This window comes from Oreochromis niloticus, linkage group LG5 (genome assembly GCF_001858045.2).
Source record: "Oreochromis niloticus isolate F11D_XX linkage group LG5, O_niloticus_UMD_NMBU, whole genome shotgun sequence".
NCBI lineage: Eukaryota > Metazoa > Chordata > Actinopteri > Cichliformes > Cichlidae > Oreochromis > Oreochromis niloticus.
Window position 1 is genome coordinate 728,621 of NC_031970.2, and position 9,970 is coordinate 738,590.

Below are 9,970 nucleotides of genomic sequence, written 5' to 3' on the forward strand. Positions count from 1 at the left end.
GGCGCTGTGTAAATAAAACTGAATCTTTAATAGAAGAAATGCAGTTTTTAAGAGCAGCTGTGTCATTTAGAAATATGAAAATCTTTTCAAACAGTTAACCCTTTAAAGCCGGTCGTAGCGGACACGCTCCGTTTTGCATAACTATTTTTAAATCTCGATAGCACTGCAACCACGTAAGCTAGCGCAATTGTACTTACATCTGATGCCATCAGTTTGTCCTAGGTCACAGTTTCTTTCCACATATAACTTTGCAAAAACTGCATAAAAAGCACTTGCAGCAACAAAAACATAATATTCCAGAAACAGGATCCGATCCGATCAGCTGTTCGTAACACTTCCTACGTCCATCAGCGTGAACTATCGCATGTCCGCTATGACCTGCCCGAAACCGGAAGTGACGTCATTTTGCGGAAATGTAGTTTTTTACCATCACGGCCTTGTGAGCCTATACTGGTGTTTTTAAAAGTTATGTTTTACTTTATGACTTTCTGTGTCGTTTCTGGGATGCTTGGGACTGATATTGCACTGCTGGAAATAGTTTATTTTGATGCATATGCTTTTTTTTTTTGCAAATTTGCATTATAATATTTATTTTCGTTTTTCCTACAGTATATAAAAATTGGTGTATTTCAAAAACAAAACTATGAAGACACTTAAAATAAATTTCCTGTGGTGGGAAACTATTTTGTGCAACTTTTTTGTATTTACAGTTTTGAGGGATAAGCCTCTTAAATTTCTTTAACTAGAAATAAATGTTAAAAAAACAAAAACGATTTTCAATTTTTTTGTAGTTTATTGCACCTTTTTGAAATTTATGTAATTACTATGCACTTAATGCATACATATTATTAAAAGTTGGGCTATAATGGTTGTATTGATGTATATCAACTTGAAATGCTCCCAAAAATGGCACTACAGCATGTAAAAATATAATATAAGCACTGGAGGACTTGGGTCTATGGTAGGTCTTAAAGGGTTAAATAGTTTTAATTACAAATTCATCGTCTGAAAAACCAACGGCTGTTTTTATAAAATCATATTTCAAATGTTTGTGTGAAGAGTGAAAAAAGGGGGAACTTTTATAATGTATTGTAAAGAGCAGCATAACTGGAAGTTGAACTGCTCAGTCAAAGCCTTTTTTCCCAGTAGTAATATACCTATAGCTTTTTTTGCCCCCCCCCCCACCCCCACCCCTCACCCCCACACCCCCACCCGCATCCCCCTCCGCGTCCATGTGTGCGCGCGAACGGACCTTGCGCGTGAACGGACTTTGCGCGTGAACGGACTTGTGAGTTCAGAGATCATATGTTTACATGTGTTTAATAGCGTTTTATTTAATGAAACCATTATGTGTTTTAATTAAACTCTTTTTTAAAGGATTGTATAGGTCTCAGAGTTCTGTTATTTAGACATAGATGATTTAATTTAACTAGTTTAGGGGTATTTTTCTTTAGGGCTCTGAAACACACACAGAGGCTAACAGTTTTTAAACAGAAAGTTTTTTCCACCTTCTAAAAACACATATTCACACACAGAGGCTAATAGTTTCAAACAGAATACCACAAACAGCAGGCATTCCTTTAGAAATAAACAGGGATTCTTAATTCTGCAACATTTAGACAGAGGGGGGGGGGGGGGGGGGGGGTTACAGTTAGACCCCCTACAGTCAGCAGAAGAGGCCATCCTTATCAAGAGCATCTCAATTGTACTGCCATAGTTTTCAATACAAACAGTCTCCTTTATCTTATGGCAGAGGTCCGGCTGTGCTAGGTCCATCGGAGCCACTATAGCTTTTATCATGCCATTACACTTTGTACTGACCATCCTCCAAACAGGCATCACCTTTGTTTACACCTTTATCTCTGCATCTCAGAGGCCAGCTGAAACCAAGCCACACTAACCCTTTACATCGGTCATTGAGAGCATAACACTTTCGTTCATCAGCACGAGCATTTTACTTTTAATTTAACTAGTTTAGGAGCATTTTGCTTTTCTTTACCGCTCTGAAACACACAGAGGCTAATAGTTTTCAAACAGTGTCACAAATAACATGTATTCCTTTAGAAATAAACTATGATACTTCTAAAAACAAACAAACACATATTCTTTCCTCATCACTAGCCAATTCACCATTTTATTTAAATATCTGAATTTTCGGAATAATGATCCAAGCGGGACACAGAGGCTGCTAGTTTAACGCACCAGAATGCAAATATAAATAAAAGCATGACTATCCTGAGAGCTAGCTGCAGCGACACCTTTCTTTCAGACGGATGCCTGGATGTGCGTTGGAGCCGACTGTGCTACCCGCACACAGCGTTTCTGACCTACGGGCGCTGCTTATACAACAGAGAAAAGCAACAATACAGCGTGTTTCTCTGCTCCAAGACATCGGCGGGCCTTTCACACGGTAAGCATGTCTGTTATACCCAGCGCATAAATGTCTGTATGTCAGTGCTGATTATACAAACCCTGTTTAAAATGTGACACATATGTTGTCCGAAAACAAATCCTCTAAATTTGCAAAGTTACTGATTTAAAAATATATTTTCGAATTTTTAGTTGCATGTCAAACACACGATAGACTCTTGAGCGTATTTATTTATATAGCTACATTCACAATGGTACAACCATGCTAAATAAAAGATACCCAAGCACCAAAGCACTCTAATGCAAGCCTCTAAACTACATGTTGATAAGTGCATGAAGTTAACCTCTACAGCTGAAAACAGTTTGTATCCGCACTCTGAGGGTCTGCTGAATTGTTTTTAATATTGCGCTTTTTCACGAACTGCAGATGATGAATTCCTCTTTATTGGACATAGTGTCCTTAAGCTATTGTTGCTCATACTTACAGAGTTCCCTAGCTACTTCTTTACTATGTCAGTAAACTTTTCGAAAAGGAAGGTGTTGTAGATTTAAAGAAACATCCTAATTGAAGCAAAGGCAAAAAATTGGAATGAATTTTATGTGACTGTTCATATTAAAGCCAACAACAAGTGAAAATCCAAAACCGACTCCAATGCTTTGTATTAATGATCTCCCCCTCTCTCTCTCTCTCTGTGTGTGTGTGTGTGTGTGTGTGTGTGTGTGCCCTCACAGAAGGAAGGTCACAGCAGGAGCTTTTTCAAACGCGTTTCCAATCATTTTTACAAGAAGTGTAGCTCATACAATGGTATTATTGTATTATTTGCGATACTTTATAAATATGAAACTCTAAAGATTTTGAGCTCATGCAAATTGTGAAACAAGAATCTAAATATTTTGTGTCACAATGATTTCTATAAAAGCATGTTGTTTATGGGCATAATGTAACAAATCTTTTGCGGCCCTATTAATGATCACTGGTAATTGAAGAGGAAGCTGAACCCTGGCTCCGGACATTTTCATGACAAGTGACAGCGCAGACATCTGCTAATGAGAGAACATGTTTTATCATCATAAACACTGTGATATGAAGCATCGTTAAAGTGTCACTTCAGTAATGTTTTTAATAGATGACTTTAAAACACTAAACTCTAATTTCTGTGGTTTATTTTAAGCTTACAGAATATAACATGTGGTAAGACGATGAGTTTTACTTCTCACTGTCCGTGTTATGTGTATCTATTTATCATGTATGCTACTTTGCTCTGTGGACTGTAAAGTGTTTCATTGTGTTCATGAAATAAACCAGACTTTCACCGTCTGAATCTTTTACTGTTTTTCTGCTATTGTTCACTCCAAGTTTGACAAACCCACAGATATCCAGAGTTAACTCGCTAACAATGTGGAGCAGTCTCAGTGTATTTAGCAGCTTTTCCCCTAAACACAACCAACTGAGAGAAACGCCTGTAGTCCTCACTTTGGTCATTTGAACGCTGAAGGAGATTTGTTCCATAGACACCTTATACTAGTGTTCTATTTAAATTCAGATTCCTTTTATAGTTTGCAGTTTCTTTACTAACACATTTGTAGATAAGTTTATTGCTGAACCACACAGCTAGCAGTCTCACTCACTCTCTAGGTTTTGAAGTTTTGTGTGTGTGTGTGTGTGTGTGTGTGTAATGGTTTAGTCTATCAAACCTTACCCTTTTTCTCCCCAGTATCACAACAGTATGACTCCCAAAGTACGGATCAGTAAACAACCAATGATTCTAAAGCCAGAACAGAAAGATACAGTTGGAAGATGCATGATTGCATTTTTATGACGCATAGTAAAACTACCCCCTCTTCTTCTCTGTGTTGTTGTTGTTCTTGTGTGTGTGTGTGTGTGTGTGTGTGTGTGTGTGTGTGTGTGTGTGTATGTGTGTGTGTGTGTATGCCTTAGAAGTCAAATAATACATTAGCCACACTTAAAAAAACAAAAAACATCTGAATTTCATTTAGAACTGAGATTCTAAGTTGTAAGCAGAAATCTTATGCTCAGCCACAAACATGTTTCCCCACTTTCACAATACTGAGGTGTCAAATCCACAACCCCCAACAAATGGTTTGTTACACGCGGGTGTGAAGGGCAAGCTTTACTTACACAGCCTCACACACAGTAGATTTTTAAAGTTTTTGGGGACAGTGGTTTAGCCACAGATGTAACTACTACTTTTGATAAAAACCACTCCACCTGTTTATTTCTTAAGAAATTAAGCTCTTATTTATACATGTCTACACAATAATAGACACCGTGTGCTCTGTGACATTATAGTCTTCTACTGCTGCTTCCATTGGTTTGCATTTTAATCTCTCAACCTTTCAGGTTGTTATGAACGACTTATATTTCTAACATTTTGTGATATAAAAGTGAACCATGTGGGGTTTTTTTTTTTAATTTTCTGTGTGATGGAATGACTTAAGACACGAGTTATTTAAACAATTCTAAATGACAGTGTGATGGTCATAGTACTTTATGCTGGACCAAATATGTTAAGGATAATGTTTATCAACGTAAAATTGCAAAGAACCTTTGAATAGATTATAACATTTTGTAAACAGTTACCTCAGAACCTGTACTGTCAGCCCTGTGTATGTAAGGTGAAACTTTCCACAGTACTTACACTTAAGTAACTAAACACATAAAGTCACCCTTTACCAATAATCCACTGCTCCTTGAAAAAAGTAGCACAAACAGACAACTGACTCAGCAATGATGAGTAGAGCTACCCCGAGGCCGAGACTCAAGCAGAAGAAAATTAAAAGTTTTGGTTTTTGCGGCTCGAAAAATTAAAGAAAGTATGTTTAATAATTCAACAAGACCTACACTTTCAACACACGTACATTCAAATTTTGGATCAGACTAACATCGATGTTGTTCAATAGTTTTTATCCGTTCAAAAAAGCCATTTTACGGCTTTAATGTTTCCAGCTGATAAGGAGAATGAGTGCATTTCATCAAATGGGCGTCCAAAGGCTTTAAACATCCGCTTTGTCTGTAAAGACAGTATCAAACTACAGAGCATTGTTTTTACTAAAATTCAACATTTTCAGATGAAAATTTGGCTGCTTTTTTCACTGTAACACCCCCCCTCATTGCCATTTTTAGGATATTCTCGGTGATCCCATTTTTATCATATTTATGCTTTTGGGACTGAGGGTATCTAATACGTACGTCGTCACAGTGTATTGTACTACCAACTGTGAGGGCTCTGCTTTTGCTTTGAGCAGACTGTTTTTTATTTTGTCTCCTGAGTGTGTGTTTTTCAAACGAGATCCTCCTCCTCAGTTTGATTTTGTTACCACAAACTTTGTGTAAAGTTCACAACAGAGGTAAAGAGATTTAAACACCCCAGTTTAAGGAGGCAGGGGTTGGACCAGCTGCGCAGGGCAGGTGAAACAGAAAGTGTCAGGGGAGATGTGCAACAGAAGCAGAGGGAACATTTTACAAGATGATAAATGGCACATTTAGGTGATTAAGGATTTGTTGACAAGATTAAAAGACACGGCCGTCAGAGTTCAACAACATTACAGTTTGATTAAATAAAAAGTTTTAAACTACACAAGGTTCATTTTCTCCTCTGATAGTAATCATATTAAACATGTCAAGAAAGAAAGAGTACAAAGAAAAATAGTAAATGTGTGTCTAATTCAACTCTTCCTGTGAACCTTATATGGTGATGGCCAGAGGGGCCGATGGTGCGATATGGCAGCCTCGCCTCTGTCAGCCTGCCCCAGGGCATCTGTGGCTACAACAGTAGCATGCCGCCACCTGTGTGTGAATGTGAGAGTGAATGAATAGTGGCATTGTAAAGCAATTTGGGTGCCTTGAAAAGCGCTATATGAAATCCAATCCATTATTATTATTATTATCATTATTATATCATCCCTTAATATGTTCGGTGTTACAAACTTGAAGAATCAGAGAAAAGATCATCAGACATTAATCTAATCAGTTTTCAGCCTTCATTCATATTGAAAAGTTGGAAATCTTCCCTGCTAGACCAAAGTGTAGCGTTTAACACCGTTGACCATAACATTTTATTACAGCTATTATTAAATGGAGAGGCCTCTTCACAGGCTTCTGTGCAAAGACCAGTTCTGTTTACATTATACGTGCTTTAGAAGACATAGCGTACATTTTCACTGCTATGCATATGATACCCACTTTTATTGGTTAAACTGTCAGGATGTCTTAGACACATAATGAGCTTTAATTTTCTGCTTCTAAGTTCAGATAAAACTGAGGTTATCGTAACGGGGCGTAAAAATCTTAGAAACACTGTCTAACAAAATCCTTACTCTGGACGGCATTGCCTGAGTAGTCTGTTGTAGTCATTTGGCACATTATAAGTAAAATTGAAACATACAATCCCATAGCACAACATCAACATTTATTTATATACAAAAATAAAAATGCTTTTTTACAGAAAAGAATTGTAACTTCATATTTTATCACCGATTACGCGGGTACATAGGGTAAGTCCTCATCATTATCCCATAGCGGTTCCGGTAATCTCTCAGGACCTTGGAAGGGTGGCCATGCCCAGTCTACCTCATCAATGTCGGGAGAGTCGCCGAAATACAAAAAATCTTCCTCGTTGTCAGTGTCCATAGTCCACAGCTGTGGTGGTGAAGGGGGTGGGCTCCACTCTGATACTGGTGAATACGGTGCGTCTTCACTCCAATCTTCAAATGCAGGGTTAGTGGATGGCTCTTCAGAGAGTAAAGAATGCCCAGCATCACTGATAGTACCAAGTACCAAGTATGTACCAGGTTCAGCCACTTTGATGGTTGATTGAACAGAAGGGCTGGAAGATGCCATTTTCATGGAGAATTTCAAGCCCAACAGATGAAAATTACCGCTCTTTTCCAAAGTTGCAACTGCTAGAGAGACACGTTGGCCAACTCTACGGTTTTTGAAAATTGTTGCCACTCCTACCCACAACCTTTAAGATCAACCCACTTCCAGATCACGCCCCCTCCTGTTATTTTAAAAAGAAGACCGCCGTCTCATTCCTTCAAACCTTTTTTTAGCTCAAAAACCAGAAGTATGGCCTCTACAGCCCTGCGCCACACTGAGGAGGAGGAAAGTTCTGCGGCCGAGGGCACAATAGTACCCGACACGCCCGGTTACTATCGCCCCTTGGAGAAGCAGCAGCAGCAAGCCGACGAGCTTGACGGTTGGGCATCTTCTTTTTTCATCGATACCGTGAAAACCGCGGTGTATCATCTAGTCAACCTAGTAATCAACAGGTACCTCACTGACGAATGCAACGGCTGTAAGTCCGATCACCCCCGCCAGAAACAACACGAGTGTGTGCAAGTCTTGGAGGATGACTTTTACGCTGAAAATTATCACAGCATCAGAAAAAGACTCCTCACCCCACGTTTCATTCCATCTATTCAACGGCTTCTGATTGCTCGCAACATCAAAATGGACGACGTCAAAGTCCGCATGGTGGCGGAAACTCTCTTGCACGAGCTGAAATCGGAAAGGAAAGTCTTTGACGCCATAGCCGAGGCATACACCAATCTGGTAGGGTTGGACATGGTGAAAATCAGACAGCTACGGCTGGTCGCAGAGTGTTACAAAGGATGCTGCTAATGCTTTCTCTGAAAGACTGATTTTTCTTTCTTAAAACGTGTAACCTGCATTTTACCAAACAATGTATCCAACATTTAGTGCATTTTTAAAACATGTACCCGCGTAATCGGTGATAAAATATGAAGTTACAATTCTTTTCTGTAAAAAAGCATTTTTATTTTTGTATATAAATAAATGTTGATGTTGTGCTATGGGATTGTATGTTTCAATTTTACTTATAATGCGCCAAAATCACTACAACAGACTACTCGAGGCAATGCCGTCCAGAGTAAGGATTTTGTTAGCCAGTGTTTCTAAGATTTTTACTCCCCGTTACGATAACCTCAGTTTTATCTGAACTTAGAAGCAGAAAATTAAAGCTCATTATGTGTCTAAGACATCCTGACAGTTTAACCAATAAAAGTGGGTATCATATGCATAGCAGTGAATATGTACGCTATGTCTTCTAAAGCACGTATAATGTAAACAGAACTGTTCTTTGCACAGAAGCCTGTGGAGCTTCATAATTAACCTCGGTGTGTGAAGAGGCCTCTCCATTTAATAATAGCTGTAATAAAATGTTATGGCCAACGGTGTTAAACGCTACACTTTGGTCTAGCAGGGAAGATTTCCAACTTTTCAATATGAATGAATGAAGGCTGAAAACTGATTAGATTAATGTCTGATGATCTTTTCTCTGATTCTTCAAGTTTGTAACACCGAACATATTAAGGGATGATATAATAATGATAATAATAATAATGGATTGGATTTCATATAGCGCTTTTCAAGGCACCCAAATTGCTTTACGATGCCATGTGGAAAAGAGGAAATTGCTTTACTGCTACAATATATTAGATAGCATATTAATCAGCATTAATATTATCTCGTATAGCTTTAAGCTGGTCAGATGACAGTTAATACACGAACACCAGAGTAATCATTTAACACGCTGACACCATATTAATCCTTATTACAGGTGCAGCATAATCACTTTCAGTATTACTATGTCTTTATACACACATTGCAGTCCTGTGCTCATAAGGAGTTGAAGCTTTCCCAGGTAATTAAAGGTCTCAAGCTTCATTCAGCGTGACTGTCTGGGTGACACATTGGTTAAAAGCCTGGAGCTTAGGAAAGATTGCACACATGCTTACAAAACACACATATATCACATATAACCTAGAACTAGATTTAACCATAGGCCTGAATGTACTGAGCAAACATGTTGCACTGGAGCTTTCTTGACAACAGATGACGCGTGGAGAGGACCAGCCCCCGGAGACTGCAGAGGCCAGAGTCCATTGCCTTTTTTGGAAGAAGATGCCAAAAAGAGGAACCTCGATGTTGCACTTTATGCTTAAAATACATGAATGTTCTGTACATGCAAATTATGTGCTTGTAAACGCTAGAAGGGGCGTTATAATACCCTGATGCTATAAAAGCAGTCTGAAGTATAATTTTGGCGAAGACCCTTGCTGACATGTGCAGTGACTGTCTTCCCGCGCGAATACTTCAATAAAGATCGCTTTAACCCAAATCTTCTGGACTGTCTTGCCTTTGTACTCTCCACCAATTCTGAACCCGCAACAGCCACTATTCATTCACTCTCACATTCACACACAGGTGGAGGCAAGCTACTGTTGTAGCCACAGATGCCCTGGGGCAGGCTGACAGAGGCGAGGCTGCCATATCGCACCATCGGCCCCTCTGGCCATCACCATATAAGGTTCACCATATAAGGTTCACAGGAAGAGTTGAATTAGACACACATTTACTATTTTTCTTTGTACTCTTTCTTTCTTGACATGTTTAATATGATTACTATCAGAGGAGAAAATGAACCTTGTGTAGTTTAAAACTTTTTATTTAATCAAACTGTAATGTTGTTGAACTCTGACGGCCGTGTCTTTTAATCTTGTCAACAAATCCTTAATCACCTAAATGTGCCATTTATCATCTTGTAAAATGTTCCCT